The sequence below is a fragment of the Heptranchias perlo genome, chromosome 20, assembly GCF_035084215.1.
Source record: "Heptranchias perlo isolate sHepPer1 chromosome 20, sHepPer1.hap1, whole genome shotgun sequence".
In the NCBI taxonomy this organism is placed as follows: Eukaryota; Metazoa; Chordata; class Chondrichthyes; order Hexanchiformes; family Hexanchidae; genus Heptranchias; species Heptranchias perlo.
Genome location: NC_090344.1, coordinates 14,288,727 through 14,310,877, shown reverse-complemented (window position 1 = coordinate 14,310,877; position 22,151 = coordinate 14,288,727). Strand labels below are relative to the sequence as shown.

Below are 22,151 nucleotides of genomic sequence, written 5' to 3'. Positions count from 1 at the left end.
CCTCGACAGTATATACAGAAACAAGTAACAATGTTTAAGGGATGTGGTTTATTCAATATTCGTTGTAAAACCCTGTCAGCTGGTGTAAAAATAAACACAAACTACCCAACACGCGGGTAAGCCCATAAAGCTGAGATGTCAACGTGGCCGGTTAGCTCAGTTGGTTAGAGCGTGGTGCTAATAACGCCAAGGTCGCGGGTTCGATCCCCGTACGGGCCATAAGGTTCCTATTGCAATATTTTGGTAACTTTTAAAAGTTTGGCAGACTTGAGAAACAAGCGAATCCACACAAAATGTCATGAGGTCAATTTTTTGGATTAACATCCATTAATATGTTTTCTGATCTATCTTTTTGTGGTCCAAAGTGGACGGCCTCAAACTTGCTTACGTTGAAATCCATTTGCCGCAGTTTTGTCCATTCACTTAATCCAGTAATATCTCTCTGTAATCTCATTCTTCCATCCACACTGCTTATAATTCTGTCTATCTTTGTGTCATCGGCAAACTTGGATATGTGGTTCTCGATCCCGTCATCTAATATCAATGAGACCGCCTAAATTGCGGTAAATTCACATTCAGCTTCAATCTCCACATCATCTTGAGACATTTTATTTACTCCGTGTGTGTTGCGCCTTGGAAACTTCTGCACTTTGTCCTCTGGAGCTCAAATATAATTCAATTCGAACAACTGCAAAGATGTCAAAATCCAATTGGTGACTTTTCACTCAAAAGCAGTGAGAAAACAGGGCTCGTCCGGGATTTGAACCCGGGACCTCTCGCATATTCCATTAGAAAAACGCCCAAAGCGAGAATCATACCCCTAGACCAACGAGCCGCTTGCTAGAAATCCCTGCAGCCGGTCTAAAATTTCACCATAGTCTTCAGCCGATCGGCTATCCTTTCCAACTGCTTCTGTCCACCCAATCTCGTTTTCTATTCCATAATACAGCAATATCAAGTTGTACACGACCTATTTCCAGTCACCAATATTAGCCTCTCTTTACTAAATTCGTTTACAATGTACGACTTGTTTTTTCAAATAATACTTTTCAGAATTAGTTAATCTGAAGCTACATTGGCATCTGTCTCGGCATCGTCAGAGTATACAAGCTATCATAAGTATATTTTACTCACATTGCTGTTTTCTTTCACTGTGAGGGCGAAGAGACAAAAATGTGGAGACATTTGCTACGAATTTATCAGCTGGGTTGCACCTTTACTTTTCCGACCGTCTCAGTCTTTTTTTCCTTTACCTTTCCCTGCTGGTGTTGCAGGTTCGATCAGCCTTTCCCGTTCCAGGAAGCCTGAGAAGTCCATCAGGGGACAACACAGAGACAAGAGACAAGGAGAGATAGAGAGATTCATGTAAATAAAGTCGCTTATAAATGGGTGGTTCTGCAAAGTAGCAGAATTTTAGTTGCAGATTGGGCAAGATTCTTTCTTGTGTATTTGAATTTTGCAAGAGTACATTGGGCACCCAATTAAAAGCGCAGGCCACGCTCGAGTATCTCTCATGCTCTGAGAGAGATAAATGAAGTGAGTTCGATCCAGTTCATTTATTTGAGCATTGAACGGATCTTTAAACAATAATTCAGCGAGCAGAAATCAAACCTGCGAAGGAAAACTCCATTTGATCTTGAATTTAACGCTTCAACCACTCGGCGATCGCAGCGGCACATGGCAGTACTTACATGGCTGTCGATGCCACTTTAAACTGCCAGTTGCTTCAAACGATGCCCGATAGACCGGCGTTGTCTTGTAGCTTTCCCAGCAGCTTCATTTGATTCGGTGGGTCAAGTTTGGGAAATTGAATGATTTTCACCGGCAGCTTGTGGTAGTATATTACCTCATTTTCATTACCGGTAATGAACCACTGCAGCCACTGCAGAATTCGGTGCCACCCACAGCCGATCGGCCATCCTTTCAGACCTCTTCTATCCATCCAATCACGTTTTCTATTCCGATGTAGAGAAATGTCGAGTTGCACACTAACTATTTCCTCCGTTCTCTTTCGCAAACATATCACTGAACCAAACTTCACAAGTCACTCAGGAAAAATAATTCAGTTCAAAATCATGAGCTTCCGAAGGACCTGCGAGGACAGACTGACCAAACCTGCGTTCAGTCGTGAAGCTTGTGGGTGTGTTGTGATCCTAAGGGACAGAGACAGGCCTGCGACACAGAGCGAAGGCAGGAACTCAGAAATGTGGCCATAAATGGGCAGACAGTCAGTCACAGTCATTGATTCTGACACACGGCCCGGTAGTTGTTCAGTCAGTCGGGGAGCGAGGCCTGCAGCCAGCAAACAAAAAGCCTGGCCTGAGAATAAGGCCGAGACCCAATCAGACGGATAAACAGACAGACAGACAGACAGCTCAGGGTCCTGCCCACAGGTTTTATAGCGAGGCAGTGTTTTATGGATGGGCTGTTGATTGTTAGTAAAATAATATTGATCGGAATTTAATTTGTTACATTAAAGTGCTCTTTGTTTGTTAATTTTGATCTACATCCTCGACAGTATATACAGAAACAAGTAACAATGTTTAAGGGATGTGGTTTATTCAATATTCGTTGTAAAACCCTGTCAGCTGGTGTAAAAATAAACACAAACTACCCAACACGCGGGTAAGCTCATAAAGCTGAGATGTCTACATGGCTGGTTAGCTCAGTTGGTTAGAGCGTGGTGCTAATAACGCCAAGGTCGCGGGTTCGATCCCTGTACGGGCCATAAGGTTCCTATTGCAATATTTTGGTAACTTTTAAAAGTTTGGCAGACTTGAGAAACAAGCGAATCCACACAAAATGTCATGAGGTCAATTTTTTGGAGTAACATCCATTAATATGTTTTCTGATCTATCTTTTTGAGGTCCAAAGTGGACGGCCTCAAACTTGCTTACGTTGAAATCCATTTGCCGCAGTTTTGCCCATTCACTTAATCTAGTAATATCTCTCTGTAATCTCATTCTTCCATCCACACTGCTTCTAATTCTGTCTATCTTTGTGTCATCGGCAAACTTGAATATGTGGTTCTCGATCCCGTCATCTAATATCAATGAGACCGCCTAAATTGGGGTAAATTCACATTCAGCTTCAATCTCCACATCATCTTGAGACATTTTATTTACTCCGTGTGTGTTGCGCCTTGGAAACTTCTGCACTTTGTCCTCTGGAGCGCAAATATAATTCAATTCGAACAACTGCAAAGATGTCAGAATCCAATTGGTGACTTTTCACTAAAAAGCAGTGAGATAACAGGGCTCGTCCGGGATTTGAACCCGGGACCTCTCGCATATTCCATTAGAAAAAAGCCCAAAGCGAGAATCATACCCCTAGACCAACCAGCCGCTTGCTAAAAAACGCCCTGCAGCCGGTCTAAAATTTCACCATAGTCTTCAGCCGATCGGCTATCCTTTCCAACCGCTTCTCTCCACCCAATCTCGTTTTCCATTCCAAAATACAGCAATATCAAGTTGTACACGACCTATTTCCAGTCACCAATATTAGCCTCTCTACTAAATTCGTTTACAATGTACGACTTGTTTTTTCAAATAATACTTTTCAGAATTAGTTAATCTGAAGCTGCATTGGCATCTGTCTCGGCATCGTCAGAGTATACAAGCTACCATAAGTATATTGTACTCACATTGCTGTTTTCGATCACTGTGAGGGCGAAGAGACAAAAATGTGGAGACATTAGCTACGAATTTATCAGCTGGGTTGCAACTTTACTTTTCCGACCGTCTCAGTCTTTTTTTCCTTTACCTTTCCCTGCTGGTGTTGCAGGTTAGATCAGCCTTTACCGTTCCAGGAAGCCTGAGAAGTCCATCAGGGGACAACATAGAGACAAGAGACAAGGAGAGATAGAGAGATTCATGTAAATAAAGTCGCTTAGTTCTGCAAAGTAGCAGAATTTTAGTTGCAGATTGGGCAAGATTCTTTCTTGTGTATTTGAATTTTGCAAGAGTACATTGGGCACGCAATTAAAAGCGCCGGCCACGCTCGAGTATCTCTCATGCTCTGAGAGAGATAAATTAAGTGAGTTAGATCCAGTTCATTTATTTGAGCATTGAACGGATCTTTAAGCAATAATTCAGCGAGCAGAAATCAAACCTGCGAAGGAAAACTCCATTTGATCTTGAATTTAACGCTTCAACCACTCGGCGATCGCAGCGGCACATGGCAGTACTTACATGGCTGTAGATGCCACTTTAAACTGCCAGTTGCTTCAAATGATGCCCGATAGACCGGCGTTGTCTTGTAGCTTTCCCAGCAGCTTCATTTGATTCGGTGGGTCAAGTTTGGGAAATTGAATGATTTTCACCGGCAGCTTGTGGTAGTATATTACCTCGTTTTCATTACCGGTAATGAACCACTGCAGCCACTGCAGAATTCGGTGCCACCCACAGCCGATCGGCCATCCTTTCAGACCTCTTCTATCCATCCAATCACGTTTTCTATTCCGATGTAGAGAAATGTCGAGTTGCACACTAACTATTTCCTCCGTTCTCTTTCGCAAACATATCACTGAACAAAACTTCACAAGTCACTCAGGAAAAATAATTCAGTTCAAAATCATTAGCTTCCGAAGGACCTGCGAGGACAGACTGACCAAACCTGTGTTCAGTCGTGAAGCTTGTGGGTGTGTTGTGATCCTAAGGGACAGAGACAGGCCTGCGACACAGAGCGAAGGCAGGAACTCAGAAATGTGGCCATAAATGGGCAGACAGTCAGTCACAGTCATTGATTCTGACACACGGCCCGGTAGTTGTTCAGTCAGTCGGGGAGCGAGGCCTGCAGCCAGCAAACAAAAAGCCTGGCCTGAGAAGAAGGCCGAGACCCAATCAGACGGATAAACATACAGACAGATAGACAGACAGACATCTGACTCAACGTCAAAACGCAGCGTGATCGAATCACGTTGCTTACGTTGAAATCCATTTGCCGCAGTTTTGCCCATTCACTTAATCCAGTAATATCTCTCTGTAATCTCATTCTTCCATCCACACTGCTTATAATTCGGTCTATCTTTGTGTCATCGGCAAACTTGGATCTGTGGTTCTCGATCCCGTCATCTAATATCAATGAGACCGCCTAAATTGGGGTAAATTCACATTCAGCTTCAATCTCCACATCATCTTGAGACATTTTATTTCCTCCGTGTGTGTTGCGCCTTGGAAACTTCTGCATTTTGTCCTCTGGAGCGCAAATATAATTCAATTCGAACAACTGCAAAGATGTCAGAATCCAATTGGTGACTTTTCACTAAAAAGCAGTGAGATAACAGGGCTCGTCCGGGATTTGAACCCGGGACCTCTCGCATATTCCATTAGAAAAACGCCCAAAGCGAGAATCATACCCCTAGACCAACGAGCCGCTTGCTAAAAAACGCCCTGCAGCCGGTCTAAAATTTCACCATAGTCTTCAGCCGATCGGCTATCCTTTCCAACCGCTTCTCTCCACCCAATCTCGTTTTCTATTCCAAAATACAGCAATATCAAGTTGTACACGACCTATTTCCAGTCACCAATATTAGCCTCTCTTTACTAAATTCGTTTACAATGTACGACTTGTTTTTTCAAATAATACTTTTCAGAATTAGTTAATCTGAAGCTACATTGGCATCTGTCTCGGCATCGTCAGAGTATACAAGCTATCATAAGTATATTTTACTCACATTGCTGTTTTCTTTCACTGTGAGGGCGAAGAGACAAAAATGTGGAGACATTAGCTACGAATTTATCAGCTGGGTTGCAACTTTACTTTTCCGACCGTCTCAGTCTTTTTTTCCTTTACCTTTCCCTGCTGGTGTTGCAGGTTAGATCAGCCTTTACCGTTCCAGGAAGCCTGAGAAGTCCATCAGGGGACAACATAGAGACAAGAGACAAGGAGAGATAGAGAGATTCATGTAAATAAAGTCGCTTATAAATGGGTGGTTCTGCAAAGTAGCAGAATTTTAGTTGCAGATTGGGCAAGATACTTTCTTGTGCACCCAATTAAAAGCGCCGGCCACGCTCGAGTATCTCTCATGCTCTGAGAGAGATAAATGAAGTGAGTTAGATCCAGTTCATTTATTTGAGCATTGAACGGATCTTTAAACAATAATTCAGCGAGCAGAAATCAAACCTGCGAAGGAAAACTCCATTTGATCTTGAATTTAACGCTTCAACCACTCGGCGATCGCAGCGGCACATGGCAGTACTTACATGGCTGTAGATGCTACTTTAAACTGCCAGTTGCTTCAAACGATGCCCGATAGACCGGCGTTGTCTTGTAGCTTTCCCAGCAGCTTCATTTGATTCGGTGGGTCAAGTTTGGGAAATTGAATGATTTTCACCGGCAGCTTGTGGTAGTATATTACCTCATTTTCATTACCGGTAATGAACCACTGCAGCCACTGCAGAATTCGGTGCCACCCACAGCCGATCGGCCATCCTTTCAGACCTCTTCTATCCATCCAATCACGTTTTCTATTCCGATGTAGAGAAATGTCGAGTTGCACACTAACTATTTCCTCCGTTCTCTTTCGCAAACATATCACTGAACCAAACTTCACAAGTCACTCAGGAAAAATAATTCAGTTCAAAATCATTAGCTTCCGAAGGACCTGCGAGGACAGACTGACCAAACCTGCGTTCAGTCGTGAAGCTTGTGGGTGTGTTGTGATCCTAAGGGACAGAGACAGGCCTGCGACACAGAGCGAAGGCAGGAACTCAGAAATGTGGCCATAAATGGGCAGACAGTCAGTCACAGTCATTGATTCTGACACACGGCCCGGTAGTTGTTCAGTCAGTCGGGGAGCGAGGCCTGCAGCCAGCAAACAAAAAGCCTGGCCTGAGAATAAGGCCGAGACCCAATCAGACGGATAAACAGACAGACAGATAGACAGACAGACATCTGACTCAACGTCAAAACGCAGCGTGATCGAATCACGTTGTTTACGTTGAAATCCATTTGCCGCAGTTTTGCCCATTCACTTAATCTAGTAATATCTCTCTGTAATCTCATTCTTCCATCCACACTGCTTATAATTCTGTCTATCTTTGTGTCATCGGCAAACTTGGATATGTGGTTCTCGATCCCGTCATCTAATATCAATGAGACCGCCTAAATTGGGGTAAATTCACATTCAGCTTCAATCTCCACATCATCTTGAGACATTTTATTTCCTCCGTGTGTGTTGCGCCTTGGAAACTTCTGCACTTTGTCCTCTGGAGCGCAAATATAATTCAATTCGAACAACTGCAAAGATGTCAGAATCCAATTGGTGACTTTTCACTAAAAAGCAGTGAGATAACAGGGCTCGTCCGGGATTTGAACCCGGGACCTCTCGCATATTCCATTAGAAAAACGCCCAAAGCGAGAATCATACCCCTAGACCAACGAGCCGCTTGCGAAAAAACGCCCTGCAGCCGGTCTAAAATTTCACCATAGTCATCAGCCGATCGGCTATCCTTTCCAACCGCTTCTCTCCACCCAATCTCGTTTTCTATTCCAAAATACAGCAATATCAAGTTGTACACGACCTATTTCCAGTCACCAATATTAGCCTCTCTTTACTAAATTCGTTTACAATGTACGACTTGTTTTTTCAAATAATACTTTTCAGAATTAGTTAATCTGAAGCTACATTGGCATCTGTCTCGGCATCGTCAGAGTATACAAGCTACCATAAGTATATTTTACTCACATTGCTGTTTTCTTTCACTGTGAGGGCGAAGAGACAAAAATGTGGAGACATTAGCTACGAATTTATCAGCTGGGTTGCAACTTTACTTTTCCGACCGTCTCAGTCTTTTTTTCCTTTACCTTTCCCTGCTGGTGTTGCAGGTTAGATCAGCCTTTACCGTTCCAGGAAGCCTGAGAAGTCCATCAGGGGACAACATAGAGACAAGAGACAAGGAGAGAAAGAGAGATTCATGTAAATAAAGTCGCTTAGTTCTGCAAAGTAGCAGAATTTTAGTTGCAGATTGGGCAAGATTCTTTCTTGTGTATTTGAATTTTGCAAGAGTACATTGGGCACCCAATTAAAAGCGCCGGCCACGCTCGAGTATCTCTCATGCTCTGAGAGAGATAAATGAAGTGAGTTAGATCCAGTTCATTTATTTGAGCATTGAACGGATCTTTAAACAATAATTCAGCGAGCAGAAATCAAACCTGCGAAGGAAAACTCCATTTGATCTTGAATTTAACGCTTCAACCACTCGGCGATCGCAGCGGCACATGGCAGTACTTACATGGCTGCAGATGCCACTTTAAACTGCCAGTTGCTTCAAATGATGCCCGATAGACCGGCGTTGTCTTGTAGCTTTCCCAGCAGCTTCATTTGATTCGGTGGGTCAAGTTTGGGAAATTGAATGATTTTCACCGGCAGCTTGTGGTAGTATATTACCTCATTTTCATTACCGGTAATGAACCACTGCAGCCACTGCAGAATTCGGTGCCACCCACAGCCGATCGGCCATCCTTTCAGACCTCTTCTATCCATCCAATCACGTTTTCTATTCCGATGTAGAGAAATGTCGAGTTGCACACTAACTATTTCCTCCGTTCTCTTTCGCAAACATATCACTGAACCAAACTTCACAAGTCACTCAGGAAAAATAATTCAGTTCAAAATCATTAGCTTCCGAAGGACCTGCGAGGACAGACTGACCAAACCTGCGTTCAGTCGTGAAGCTTGTGGGTGTGTTGTGATCCTAAGGGACAGAGACAGGCCTGCGACACAGAGCGAAGGCAGGAACTCAGAAATGTGGCCATAAATGGGCAGACAGTCAGTCACAGTCATTGATTCTGACACACAGCCCGGCAGTTCTTCAGTCAGTCGGGGAGCGAGGCCTGCAGCCAGCAAACAAAAAGCCTGGCCTGAGAATAAGGCCGAGACCCAATCAGACGGATAAACAGACAGACAGATAGACAGACAGACATCTGACTCAACGTCAAAACGCAGCGTGATCGAATCACGTTGCTTACGTTGAAATCCATTTGCCGCAGTTTTGCCCATTCACTTAATCCAGTAATATCTCTCTGTAATCTCATTCTTCCATCCACACTGCTTATAATTCTGTCTATCTTTGTGTCATCGGCAAACTTGGATCTGTGGTTCTCGATCCCGTCATCTAATATCAATGAGACCGCCTCAATTGGGGTAAATTCACATTCAGCTTCAATCTCCACATCATCTTGAGACATTTTATTTACTCCGTGTGTGTTGCGCCTTGGAAACTTCTGCACTTTGTCCTCTGGAGCGCAAATATAATTCAATTCGAACAACTGCAAAGATGTCAGAATCCAATTGGTGACTTTTCACTAAAAAGCAGTGAGATAACAGGGCTCGTCCGGGATTTGAACCCGGGACCTCTCGCATATTCCATTAGAAAAACGCCCAAAGCGAGAATCATACCCCTAGACCAACGAGCCGCTTGCTAAAAAACGCCCTGCAGCCGGTCTAAAATTTCACCATAGTCTTCAGCCGATCGGCTATCCTTTCCAACCGCTTCTGTCCACCCAATAACGTTTTCTCTTCCAAAATACTGCAATATCAAGTTGTACACGAACTATTTCCAGTCACCAATATTAGCCTCTCTTTACTAAATTCGTTTACAATGTACGACTTGTTTTTTCAAATAATACTTTTCAGCATTAGTTAATCTGAAGCTACGTTGGCATCTGTCTCGGCATCGTCAGAGTGTACAAGCTATCATAAGTATATTTAACTCAGATTGCTGTTTTCTTTCACTGTGAGGGCGAAGAGACAAAAATGTGGAGACATTAGCTACGAATTTATCAGCTGGGTTGCACCTTTACTTTTCCGACCGTCTCAGTCTTTTTTTCCTTTACCTTTCCCTGCTGGTGTTGCAGGTTAGATACACCTTTACCGTTCCAGGAAGCCTGAGAAGTCCATCAGGGGACAACATAGAGACAAGAGACAAGGAGAGATGGAGAGATTCATGTAAATAAAGTCGCTTATAAATGGGTGGTTCTGCAAAGTAGCAGAATTTTAGTTGCAGATTGGGCAAGATTCTTTCTTGTGTATTTGAATTTTGCAAGAGTACATTGGGCACCCAATTAAAAGCGCCGGCCACGCTCGAGTATCTCTCATGCTCTGAGGGAGATAAATGAAGTGAGTTTGATCCAGTTCATTCATTTGAGCATTGAACGGATCTTTAAACAATAATTCAGCGAGCAGAAATCAAACCTGCGAAGGAAAACTCCATTTGATCTTGAATTTAACGCTTCAACCACTCGGCGATCGCAGCGGCACATGGCAGTACTTACATGGCTGTAGATGCTACTTCAAACTGCCAGTTGCTTCAAACGATGCCCGATAGACCGGCGTTGTCTTGTAGCTTTCCCAGCAGCTTCATTTGATTCGGTGGGTCAAGTTTGGGAAATTGAATGATTTTCACCGGCAGCTTGTGGTAGTATATTACCTCATTTTCATTACCGGTAATGAACCACTGCAGCCACTGCAGAATTCGGTGCCACCCACAGCCGATCGGCCATCCTTTCAGACCTCTTATATCCATCCAATCACGTTTTCTATTCCGATGTAGAGAAATGTCGAGTTGCACACTAACTATTTCCTCCGTTCTCTTTCGCAAACATATCACTGAACCAAAATTCACAAGTCACTCAGGAAAAATAATTCAGTTCAAAATCATTAGCTTCCGAAGGACCTGCGAGGACAGACTGTCCAAACCTGCGTTCAGTCGTGAAGCTTGTGGGTGTGTTGTGATCCTAAGGGACAGAGACAGGCCTGCGACACAGAGCGAAGGCAGGAACTCAGAAATGTGGCCATAAATGGGCAGACAGTCAGTCACAGTCATTGATTCTGACACACGGCCCGGTAGTTGTTCAGTCAGTCGGGGAGCGAGGCCTGCAGCCAGCAAACAAAAAGCCTGGCCTGAGAATAAGGCCGAGACCCAATCAGACGGATAAACAGACAGACAGATAGACAGACAGACATCTGACTCAACGTCAAAACGCAGCGTGATCGAATCACGTTGAGGTGAAATCATTTTCACAGCAGCTCAGGGTCCTGCCCACAGGTTTTATAGCGGGGCAGTGTTTTATGGATGGGCTGTTGATTGTTAGTAAAATAATATTGATCGGAATTTAATTTGTTACATTAAAGTGCTCTTTGTTTGTTAATTTTGATCTACATCCTCGACAGTATATACAGAAACAAGTAACAATGTTTAAGGGATGTGGTTTCTTCAATATTCGTTGTAAAACCCTGTCAGCTGGTGTAAAAATAAACACAAACTACCCAACACGCGGGTAAGCCCATAAAGTTAAGATGTCTATATGGCCGGTTAGCTCAGTTGGTTAGAGCGTGGTGCTAATAACGCCAAGGTCGCGGGTTCGATCCCCGTGCGGGCCATAAGGTTCCTATTGCAATATTTTGGTAACTTTTAAAAGTTTGGCAGACTTGAGAAACAAGCGAATCCACACAAAATGTCATGAGGTCAATTTTTTGGAGTAACATCCATTAATATGTTTTCTGATCTATCTTTTTGAGGTCCAAAGTGGACGGCCTCAAACTTGCTTACGTTGAAATCCATTTGCCGCAGTTTTGCCCATTAACTTAATCTAGTAATATCTCTCTGTAATCTCATTCTTCCATCCACACTGCTTATAATTCTGTCTATCTTTGTGTCATCGGCAAACTTGGATATGTGGTTCTCGATCCCGTCATCTAATATCAATGAGACCGCCTAAATTGGGGTAAATTCACATTCAGCTTCAATCTCCACATCATCTTGAGACATTTTATTTACTCCGTGTGTGTTGCGCCTTGGAAACTTCTGCACTTTGTCCTCTGGAGCTCAAATATAATTCAATTCGAACAATTGCAAAGATGTCAGAATCCAATTGGTGACTTTTCACTAAAAAGCAGTGAGATAACAGGGCTCGTCCGGGATTTGAACCCGGGACCTCTCGCATATTCCATTAGAAAAACGCCCAAAGCGAGAATCATACCCCTAGACCAACGAGCCGCTTGCTAGAACGCCCTGCAGCCGGTCTAAAATTTCACCATAGTCTTCAGACGATCGGCTATCCTTTCCAACCGCTTCTGTCCACCCAATCTCGTTTTCTATTCCAAAATACAGCAATATCAAGTTGTACACGACCTATTTCCAGTCACCAATATTAGCCTCTCTTTACTAAATTCGTTTACAATGTACGACTTGTTTTTTCAAATAATACTTTTCAGAATTAGTTAATCTGAAGCTACGTTGGCATCTGTCTCGGCATCGTCAGAGTGTACAAGCTATCATAAGTATATTTTACTCAGATTGCTGTTTTCTATCACTGTGAGGGCGAAGAGACAAAAATGTGGAGACATTCGCTACGAATTTATCAGCTGGGTTGCACCTTTACTTTTCCGACCGTCTCAGTCTTTTTTTCCTTTACCTTTCCCTGCTGGTGTTGCAGGTTAGATCAGCCTTTACCGTTCCAGGAAGCCTGAGAAGTCCATCAGGGGACAACATCGAGACAAGAGACAAGGAGAGATAGAGAGATTCATGTAAATAAAGTCGCTTTTTAATGGGTGGTTCTGCAAAGTAGCAGAATTTTAGTTGCAGATTGGGCAAGATTCTTTCTTGTGTATTTGAATTTTGCAAGAGTACATTGGGCACCCAATTAAAAGCGCCGGACACGCTCGAGTATCTCTCATGCTCTGAGGGAGATAAATGAAGTGAGTTAGATCCAGTTCATTCATTTGAGCATTGAACGGATCTTTCAACAATAATTCAGCGAGCAGAAATCAAACCTGCGAAGGAAAACTCCATTTGATCTTGAATTTAACGCTTCAACCACTCGGCGATCGCAGCGGCACATGGCAGTACTTACATGGCTGTCGATGCCACTTTAAACTGCCAGTTGCTTCAAACGATGCCCGATAGACCGGCGTTGTCTTGTAGCTTTCCCAGCAGCTTCATTTGATTCGGTGGGTCAAGTTTGGGAAATTGAATGATTTTCACCGGCAGCTTGTGGTAGTATATTACCTCATTTTCATTACCGGTAATGAACGACTGCAGCCATTGCAGAATTCGGTGCCACCCACAGCCGATCGGCCATCCTTTCAGACCTCTTATATCCATCCAATCACGTTTTCTATTCCGATGTAGAGAAATGTCGAGTTGCACACTAACTATTTCCTCCGTTCTCTTTCGCAAACATATCACTGAACCAAACTTCACAAGTCACTCAGGAAAAATAATTCAGTTCAAAATCATTAGCTTCCGAAGGACCTGCGAGGACAGACTGTCCAAACCTGCGTTCAGTCGTGAAGCTTGTGGGTGTGTTGTGATCCGAAGGGACAGAGACAGGCCTGCGACACAGAGCGAAGGCAGGAACTCAGAAATGTGGCCATAAATGGGCAGACAGTCAGTCACAGTCATTGATTCTGACACACAGCCCGGCAGTTCTTCAGTCAGTCGGGGAGCGAGGCCTGCAGCCAGCAAACAAAAAGCCTGGCCTGAGAATAAGGCCGAGACCCAATCAGACGGATAAACAGACAGACAGATAGACAGACAGACATCTGACTCAACGTCAAAACGCAGCGTGATCGAATCACGTTGCGGTGATATCATTTTCACAGCAGCTCAGGGTCCTGCCCACAGGTTTTATAGCGGGGCAGTGTTTTATGGATGGGCTGTTGATTGTTAGTAAAATAATATTGATCGGAATTTAATTTGTTACATTAAAGTGCTCTTTGTTTGTTAATTTTGATCTACATCCTCGACAGTATATACAGAAACAAGTAACAATGTTTAAGGGATGTGGTTTCTTCAATATTCGTTGTAAAACCCTGTCAGCTGGTGTAAAAATAAACACAAACTACCCAACACGCGGGTAAGCCCATAAAGCTAAGATGTCTACATGGCCGGTTAGCTCAGTTGGTTAGAGCGTGGTGCTAATAACGCCAAGGTCGCGGGTTCGATCCCCGTACGGGCCATAACGTTCCTATTGCAATATTTTGGTAACTTTTAAAAGTTTGGCAGACTTGAGAAACAAGCGAATCCACACAAAATGTCATGAGGTCAATTTTTTGGAGTAACATCCATTAATATGTTTTCTGATCTATCTTTTTGAGGTCCAAAGTGGACGGCCTCAAACTTGCTTACGTTGAAATCCATTTGCCGCAGTTTTGCCCATTCACTTAATCTAGTAATATCTCTCTGTAATCTCATTCTTCCATCCACACTGCTTATAATTCTGTCTATCTTTGTGTCATCGGCAAACTTGGATATGTGGTTCTCGATCCCGTCATCTAATATCAATGAGACCGCCTAAATTGTGGTAAATTCACATTCAGCTTCAATCTCCACATCATCTTGAGACATTTTATTTACTCCGTGTGTGTTGCGCCTTGGAAACTTCTGCACTTTGTCCTCTGGAGCTCAAATATAATTCAATTCGAACAACTGCAAAGATGTCAGAATCCAATTGGTGACTTTTCACTAAAAAGCAGTGAGATAACAGGGCTCGTCCGGGATTTGAACCCGGGACCTCTCGCATATTCCATTAGAAAAACGCCCAAAGCGAGAATCATACCCCTAGACCAACGAGCCGCTAGCTAGAAAGCCCTGCAGCCGGTCTAAAATTTCACCATAGTCTTCAGCCGATCGGCTATCCTTTCCAACCGCTTCTGTCCACCCAATCTCGTTTTCTATTCCAAAATATAGCAATATCAAGTTGTACACGACCTATTTCCAGTCACCAATATTAGCCTATCTTTACTAAATTCGTTTACAATGTACGACTTGTTTTTTCAAATAATACTTTTCAGAATTAGTTAATCTGAAGCGACGTTGGCATCTGTCTCGGCATCGTCAGAGTGTACAAGCTATCATAAGTATATTTAACTCAGATTGCTGTTTTCTTTCACTGTGAGGGCGAAGAGACAAAAATGTGGAGACATTCGCTACGAATTTATCAGCTGGGTTGCACCTTTACTTTTCCGACCGTCTCAGTCTTTTTTTCCTTTACCTTTCCCTGCTGGTGTTGCAGGTTAGATCAGCCTTTACCGTTCCAGGAAGACTGAGAAGTCCATCAGGGGACAACATCGAGACAAGAGACAAGGAGAGATAGAGAGATTCATGTAAATAAAGTCGCTTTTTAATGGGTGGTTCTGCAAAGTAGCAGAATTTTAGTTGCAGATTGGGCAAGATTCTTTCTTGTGTATTTGAATTTTGCAAGAGTACATTGGGCACCCAATTAAAAGCGCCGGCCACGCTCGAGTATCTCTCATGCTCTGAGGGAGATAAATGAAGTGAGTTAGATCCAGTTCATTCATTTGAGCATTGAACGGATCTTTCAACAATAATTCAGCGAGCAGAAATCAAACCTGCGAAGGAAAACTCCATTTGATCTTGAATTTAACGCTTCAACCACTCGGCGATCGCAGCGGCACATGGCAGTACTTGCATGGCTGTAGATGCTACGTTAAACTGCCAGTTGCTTCAAACGATGCCCGATAGACCGGCGTTGTCTTGTAGCTTTCCCAGCAGCTTCATTTGATTCGGTGGGTCAAGTTTGGGAAATGGAATGATTTTCACCGGCAGCTTGTGGTAGTATATTACCTCATTTTCATTACCGGTAATGAACGACTGCAGCCACTGCAGAATTCGGTGCCACCCACAGCCGATCGGCCATCCTTTCAGACCTCTTATATCCATCCAATCACGTTTTCTATTCCGATGTAGAGAAATGTCGAGTTGCATTCTAACTATTTCCTCCGTTCTCTTTCGCAAACATATCACTGAACCAAACTTCACAAGTCACTCAGGAAAAATAATTCAGTTCAAAATCATTAGCTTCCGAAGGACCTGCGAGGACAGACTGTCCAAACCTGCGTTCAGTCGTGAAGCTTGTGGGTGTGTTGTGATCCTAAGGGACAGAGACAGGCCTGCGACACAGAGCGAAGGCAGGAACTCAGAAATGTGGCCATAAATGGGCAGACAGTCAGTCACAGTCATTGATTCTGACACACGGCCCGGTAGTTGTTCAGTCAGTCGGGGAGCGAGGCCTGCAGCCAGCAAACAAAAAGCCTGGCCTGAGAATAAGGCCGAGACCCAATCAGACGGATAAACAGACAGACAGAGAGACAGACAGACATCTGACTCAACGTCAAAACGCAGCGTGATCGAATCACGTTGAGGTGAAATCATTTTCACAGCAGCTCAGGGTCCTGCCCACAGGTTTTATAGCGGGGCAGTGTTTTATGGATGGGCTGTTGATTGTTAGTAAAATAATATTGATCGGAATTTAATTTGTTACATTAAAGTGCTCTTTGTTTGTTAATTTTGATCTACATCCTCGACAGTATATACAGAAACAAGTAACAATGTTTAAGGGATGTGGTTTCTTCAATATTCGTTGTAAAACCCTGTCAGCTGGTGTAAAAATAAACACAAACTACCCAACACGCGGGTAAGCCCATAAAGTTAAGATGTCTACATGGCCGGTTAGCTCAGTTGGTTAGAGCGTGGTGCTAATAACGCCAAGGTCGCGGGTTCGATCCCCGTACGGGCCATAAGGTTCCTATTGCAATATTTTGGTAACTTTTAAAAGTTTGGCAGACTTGAGAAACAAGCGAATCCACACAAAATGTCATGAGGTCAATTTTTTGGAGTAACATCCATTAATATGTTTTCTGATCTATCTTTTTGAGGTCCAAAGTGGACGGCCTCAAACTTGCTTACGTTGAAATCCATTTGCCGCAGTTTTGCCCATTCACTTAATCTAGTAATATCTCTCTGTAATCTCATTCTTCCATCCACACTGCTTATAATTCTGTCTATCTTTGTGTCATCGGCAAACTTGGATATGTGGTTCTCGATCCCGTCATCTAATATCAATGAGACCGCCTAAATTGGGGTAAATTCACATTCAGCTTCAATCTCCACATCATCTTGAGACATTTTATTTACTCCGTGTGTGTTGCGCCTTGGAAACTTCTGCACTTTGTCCTCTGGAGCTCAAATATAATTCAATTCGAACAACTGCAAAGATGTCAGAATCCAATTGGTGACTTTTCACTAAAAAGCAGTGAGATAACAGGGCTCGTCCAGGATTTGAACCCGGGACCTCTCGCATATTCCATTAGAAAAACGCCCAAAGCGAGAATCATACCCCTAGACCAACGAGCCGCTTGCTAGAACGCCCTGCAGCCGGTCTAAAATTTCACCATAGTCTTCAGCCGATCGGCTATCCTTTCCAACCGCTTCTGTCCACCCAGTCTCGTTTTCTATTCCAAAATACAGCAATATCAAGTTGTACGCGACCTATTTCCAGTCACCAATATTAGCCTCTCTTTACTAAATTCGTTTACAATGTACGACTTGTTTTTTCAAATAATACTTTTCAGAATTAGTTAATCTGAAGCTACGTTGGCATCTGTCTCGGCATCGTCAGAGTGTACAAGCTATCATAAGTATATTTTACTCAGATTGCTGTTTTCTTTCACTGTGAGGGCGAAGAGACAAAAATGTGGAGACATTCGCTACGAATTTATCAGCTGGGTTGCACCTTTACTTTTCCGACCGTCTCAGTCTTTTTTTCCTTTACCTTTCCCTGCTGGTGTTGCAGGTTAGATCAGCCTTTACCGTTCCAGGAAGCCTGAGAAGTCCATCAGGGGACAACATCGAGACAAGAGACAAGGAGAGATAGAGAGATTCATGTAAATAAAGTCGCTTATAAATGGGTGGTTCTGCAAAGTAGCAGAATTTTAGTTGCAGATTGGGCAAGATTCTTTCTTGTGTATTTGAATTTTGCAAGAGTGCATTGGGCACCCAATTAAAAGCGCCGGCCACGCTCGAGTATCTCTCATGCTCTGAGGGAGATAAATGAAGTGAGTTAGATCCAGTTCATTCATTTGAGCATTGAACGGATCTTTAAACAATAATTCAGCGAGCAGAAATCAAACCTGCGAAGGAAAACTCCATTTGATCTTGAATTTAACGCTTCAACCACTCGGCGATCGCAGAGGCACGTGGCAGTACTTGCATGGCTGTAGATGCTACTTTAAACTGCCAGTTGCTTCAAACGATGCCCGACAGACCGGCGTTGTCTTGTAGCTTTCCCAGCAGCTTCATTTGATTCGGTGGGTCAAGTTTGGGAAATTGAATGATTTTCACCGGCAGCTTGTGGTAGTATATTACCTCATTTTCATTACCGGTAATGAACGACTGCAGCCATTGCAGAATTCGGTGCCACCCACAGCCGATCGGCCATCCTTTCAGACCTCTTATATCCATCCAATCACGTTTTCTATTCCGATGTAGAGAAATGTCGAGTTGCACACTAACTATTTCCTCCGTTCTCTTTCGCAAACATATCACTGAACCAAAATTCACAAGTCACTCAGGAAAAATAATTCAGTTCAAAATCATTAGCTTCCGAAGGACCTGCGAGGACAGACTGTCCAAACCTGCGTTCAGTCGTGAAGCTTGTGGGTGTGTTGTGATCCTAAGGGACAGAGACAGGCCTGCGACACAGAGCGAAGGCAGAAACTCAGAAATGTGGCCATAAATGGGCAGACAGTCAGTCACAGTCATTGATTCTGACACACGGCCCGGTAGTTGTTCAGTCAGTCGGGGAGCGAGGCCTGCAGCCAGCAAACAAAAAGCCTGGCCTGAGAATAAGGCCGAGACCCAATCAGACGGATAAACAGACAGACAGATAGACAGACAGACATCTGACTCAACGTCAAAACGCAGCGTGATCGAATCACGTTGCGGTGATATCATTTTCACAGCAGCTCAGTGTCCTGCCCACAGGTTTTATAGCGGGGCAGTGTTTTATGGATGGGCTGTTGATTGTTAGTAAAATAATATTGATCGGAATTTAATTTGTTACATTAAAGTGCTCTTTGTTTGTTAATTTTGATCGACATCCTCGACAGTATATACAGAAACAAGTAACAATGTTAAAGGGATGTGGTGTTATCAACATTCGTCCAAAAACCGTGTCAGCCGGTGTAAAAATAAACACAAACTACCCAACACGTGGGTAAGCCCATAAAACTAAAATGTATACATGGCCGGTTAGCTCAGTTGGTTAGAGCGTGGTGCGAATAACGCCAAGGTCGCGGGTTCGATCCCCGAACTGGCCATAAGGTTCCCATTGCAATATTTCGGTAACTTTTAAAAGTTTTGCAGACTTGAGTAACAAGCGAATCCACACAAAATGTCATGAGGTCAATTTTTTGGAGTAACATCCATTAATATGTTTTCTGATCTATCTTTTTGAGGTCCAAAGTGGACGGCCTCAAACTTGCATACGTTGAAATCCATTTGCCGCAGTTTTGCCCATTCACTTAATCGAGTAATATCTCTCTGTGATCTCATTCTTCCATCTGCACTGCTTATAATTCTGTCTATCTTTGTGTCATCTCTCTCTATGTTGGCGGAATCCATAATGAGGTGTTTTAATCTTGAAATTGGAGACAGAGCAATCAGGCAAGAAATCAGGAATTACTTTAGCAAACAAAATACGGCCGAAAGCTGGAACTCTCTCGGCCAAAAGGATGTGGATTGTGGCTCAATTCAAATTTTCAAGACTGATATTGGTCGATCATTTCTCGGTTTGGGTTCCAAGGGATTTGTGTCCAAGGCGGGGAAGGAGAGTTGAGTTGCAGATCACGTCATGATCGAATTGAATGGCACAGCAGGAAGAGGGGCTGAATGGCCCTCTCCTGTTCCGATGTTCCTTTTCAGCTCAGCGTGGTGCTGAATGACGTGCAAAAGGCATCAGACTGACTCCAGAATGAAAATCAGGTGCACAGAAGGAGAAACCCTGAGATTGCAGAACGAACTGAACCCCTGCAGCAAAGCCAACAGCTGTCTCTCTACAATAATAGAATGGGAAAAATTTTAGCAACCAGCCCGGCTAGCTCAGTCGGTAGAGCATGAGACTCTTAATCTCAGGGTCGTCGGTTCGAGCCCCACGTTGGGCGATTTGTGTTCTATTTTTCACAATGGGTAATAAAATTTTCAAATTGCAACCTCTTTTCTCGAGTTCATGAAATCCAGTTAAAATACAGACACAACACTGAGCTGTGTGAAATGAAACCTTGAGCGTTGCCAAATATCCAGTCCCTCCCGATTCTACCTTCTCATTCCCTCCAGATGGGACACGGCAGATTATCGGTTCAATCGGCTTCATTTATTGCTGTTATAAAAAATGTTGAAGGTTAGAAATTGTAACATTTAGAAGATGAGATCTCTGGATCCATTCGCCTCTCTGATACATCCTGAGCCCCCCTTCCCCTCTTTGATTCTCGCTGAGCTCCTTAACTTCTCTGATACACTCTGTCTCTGACCTCAGAGAGTCCATGATCATCTTTGAACCTTGTCAGCGTTCTTTACCTTCTCTCATACCCACTGAGTGCCCCTTACACAGATCTGCCCTGAGCCCCCTTACACTCTCTCAGACTCGGCAGTCCTTCCCTTCTCTCAGTTCTTAATGTACTCTCCGATGCCCTCTGACAGTCCCTTCCCTTCTCTGAGCCCCCTGACACTTTCTGATGACATCTGACTATCCCTACCCCGCTCTGAGATCCCCTTACACTCTCTGATACCCTCTGACAGTCCCTTCCCCTCTCTGAGATCCCCTTGCCCCGATGGATCGCCACTAAGAAGCCATTAGGCTCCCTGATACATTCTCAGAAACCATTACCCTCCCTGATATCCAAGTGCGATGTAATTTTACAGGTGGATCGACCGGTCTGTGTTAAGGATGAGATCCAGAATTTGTTCGGTCGCTGCTACTTCGGACTCTCGGAATCTGAGAGCTCTATCGGCGATCGGTACCGATCTGCTACTATAAACTGGGTGTGGGTTTATGAGCGCGCTGTTGCTTTATAAACCGAATGAGTTTATATATGAGAGCGATGTTTATATGTGAACTGTGGGTGTAAAGATATGAGTGCGATGTTTATATATGAACTGTGGGTGAGTATATATGAATGCGATGTTTATATGTGAACTGTGAGTGAGTATAAATGAGCCACAGCAATGTGGTTGATTCTTAATTGCCCTCTGAAAAGGCTTAGCAAGCCACTCAGTTGTAAAATCTCGCTAATAAAAGTCATAATAAGAATAAAACCGGACGGACCACCCGGCATCGGACCACTAGGCACCGGACACGACAAAGGCAAACCAAGCCCAGTCGACCCTGCAAAGTCCTCCTCACTAACATCTGGGGACTTGTGCCAAAATTGGGAGAGCTGACCCACTGACTAGTCAAGCAACAGCCTGACATAGCCATACTTACAGAATCATACCTTTCAGCCAACGTCCCAGATTCTTCCATCACCATCCCTGTGCATGTCCTGTCCCACCGGCAGGACAGATCGACCAGAGGTGGCGGTGCAGTGATATACAGTCAAAAGGGAGTGGCCCTGGGAGTCCTCAACATTGACTCTGGACCCCATGAAATCTCATGGCATCAGGTTAAACAAGTGCAAGAAAAGCTCCTGCAGATTACCACCAACCGCCCTCCCTCAGCTGATGTATCAATCCTCCTCCATGTTGAACACCACTTGGAGGAAGCACTGAGGGTAGCAAGGGCACAGGATGTACTCTAGATGGAGGACTTCAATGTCCATCACCAAGAGTGGCTCGGTCGTATCACTGCTGACTGAACTGGCCGAGGCCCGAAGGACATAGCTGCCAGACTGGAACTGCGGCAGATGGTGAGAGAACCAACACGAGGGAAAAAGTTACTTGACCTCGTCGTCACCAATCTACCTGTCGCAAATGTATCTGTCCATGACAGTATTGGTAGGAGTGACCACCGCACCGTCCTCGTGGAGACGAAGTCCCGTCTTCGTACTGAGGATACCATCCAGCGTGTTGTGAGGCACTATCAGCGTGCTAAATGGGATAGATTCAGAACAGGTCTAGCAGCTCAAAACTGGGCATCCATGAGGTGTTGTGGGCCATCAACAAAAGCAGAAATGTATTCCAGCATAATCTGTAATATCTTGGCCCGGCATATTCCTCACTCTACCATGAATAAACAAGCCAGGGGATCAACCCTGCTTCAATGTGGAGTGCATAAGAGCATGCCAGGAACAGCACCAGGCGTACCTAAAAATTAGGTTCCAACCTAGTGAAGTTACAATTCAGGACGACATG

At 43.9% G+C, this 22,151-nt stretch overlaps 15 non-coding genes across 15 annotated transcripts; 7 read left to right on the top strand and 8 right to left on the bottom strand.

Annotated features, from left to right (window-relative positions):
* The first annotated feature begins 145 nt into the window (after nucleotides 1-145).
* On the top strand, nucleotides 146-219 carry trnai-aau (transfer RNA isoleucine (anticodon AAU)). The gene has a single exon. It is a non-coding gene; the product is annotated as a tRNA-Ile (tRNA).
* A 526-nt stretch (nucleotides 220-745) lies between these two features.
* On the bottom strand, nucleotides 746-835 carry trnap-ugg (transfer RNA proline (anticodon UGG)). Its single transcript is given in 2 exon segments — nucleotides 746-781; nucleotides 800-835. It is a non-coding gene; the product is annotated as a tRNA-Pro (tRNA).
* A 1,819-nt stretch (nucleotides 836-2,654) lies between these two features.
* On the top strand, nucleotides 2,655-2,728 carry trnai-aau (transfer RNA isoleucine (anticodon AAU)). Its single transcript has one exon. It is a non-coding gene; the product is annotated as a tRNA-Ile (tRNA).
* Nucleotides 2,729-3,254: 526 nt separating this feature from the next.
* trnap-ugg (transfer RNA proline (anticodon UGG)) lies at nucleotides 3,255-3,344 on the bottom strand. The gene is given in 2 exon segments: nucleotides 3,255-3,290; nucleotides 3,309-3,344. It is a non-coding gene; the product is annotated as a tRNA-Pro (tRNA).
* A 1,939-nt stretch (nucleotides 3,345-5,283) lies between these two features.
* trnap-ugg (transfer RNA proline (anticodon UGG)) lies at nucleotides 5,284-5,373 on the bottom strand. Its single transcript is given in 2 exon segments — nucleotides 5,284-5,319; nucleotides 5,338-5,373. It is a non-coding gene; the product is annotated as a tRNA-Pro (tRNA).
* Nucleotides 5,374-7,296: 1,923 nt separating this feature from the next.
* On the bottom strand, nucleotides 7,297-7,386 carry trnap-ugg (transfer RNA proline (anticodon UGG)). Its single transcript is given in 2 exon segments — nucleotides 7,297-7,332; nucleotides 7,351-7,386. It is a non-coding gene; the product is annotated as a tRNA-Pro (tRNA).
* Nucleotides 7,387-9,327: 1,941 nt separating this feature from the next.
* On the bottom strand, nucleotides 9,328-9,417 carry trnap-ugg (transfer RNA proline (anticodon UGG)). Its single transcript is given in 2 exon segments — nucleotides 9,328-9,363; nucleotides 9,382-9,417. It is a non-coding gene; the product is annotated as a tRNA-Pro (tRNA).
* Nucleotides 9,418-11,309: 1,892 nt separating this feature from the next.
* trnai-aau (transfer RNA isoleucine (anticodon AAU)) lies at nucleotides 11,310-11,383 on the top strand. The gene has a single exon. It is a non-coding gene; the product is annotated as a tRNA-Ile (tRNA).
* A 526-nt stretch (nucleotides 11,384-11,909) lies between these two features.
* On the bottom strand, nucleotides 11,910-11,999 carry trnap-ugg (transfer RNA proline (anticodon UGG)). Its single transcript is given in 2 exon segments — nucleotides 11,910-11,945; nucleotides 11,964-11,999. It is a non-coding gene; the product is annotated as a tRNA-Pro (tRNA).
* A 1,890-nt stretch (nucleotides 12,000-13,889) lies between these two features.
* trnai-aau (transfer RNA isoleucine (anticodon AAU)) lies at nucleotides 13,890-13,963 on the top strand. Its single transcript has one exon. It is a non-coding gene; the product is annotated as a tRNA-Ile (tRNA).
* Nucleotides 13,964-14,489: 526 nt separating this feature from the next.
* trnap-ugg (transfer RNA proline (anticodon UGG)) lies at nucleotides 14,490-14,579 on the bottom strand. Its single transcript is given in 2 exon segments — nucleotides 14,490-14,525; nucleotides 14,544-14,579. It is a non-coding gene; the product is annotated as a tRNA-Pro (tRNA).
* Nucleotides 14,580-16,469: 1,890 nt separating this feature from the next.
* trnai-aau (transfer RNA isoleucine (anticodon AAU)) lies at nucleotides 16,470-16,543 on the top strand. The gene has a single exon. It is a non-coding gene; the product is annotated as a tRNA-Ile (tRNA).
* Nucleotides 16,544-17,069: 526 nt separating this feature from the next.
* Nucleotides 17,070-17,159, bottom strand: trnap-ugg (transfer RNA proline (anticodon UGG)). Its single transcript is given in 2 exon segments — nucleotides 17,070-17,105; nucleotides 17,124-17,159. It is a non-coding gene; the product is annotated as a tRNA-Pro (tRNA).
* Nucleotides 17,160-19,049: 1,890 nt separating this feature from the next.
* trnai-aau (transfer RNA isoleucine (anticodon AAU)) lies at nucleotides 19,050-19,123 on the top strand. Its single transcript has one exon. It is a non-coding gene; the product is annotated as a tRNA-Ile (tRNA).
* A 770-nt stretch (nucleotides 19,124-19,893) lies between these two features.
* Nucleotides 19,894-19,966, top strand: trnak-cuu (transfer RNA lysine (anticodon CUU)). The gene has a single exon. It is a non-coding gene; the product is annotated as a tRNA-Lys (tRNA).
* The last annotated feature ends 2,185 nt before the right edge of the window (nucleotides 19,967-22,151 follow it).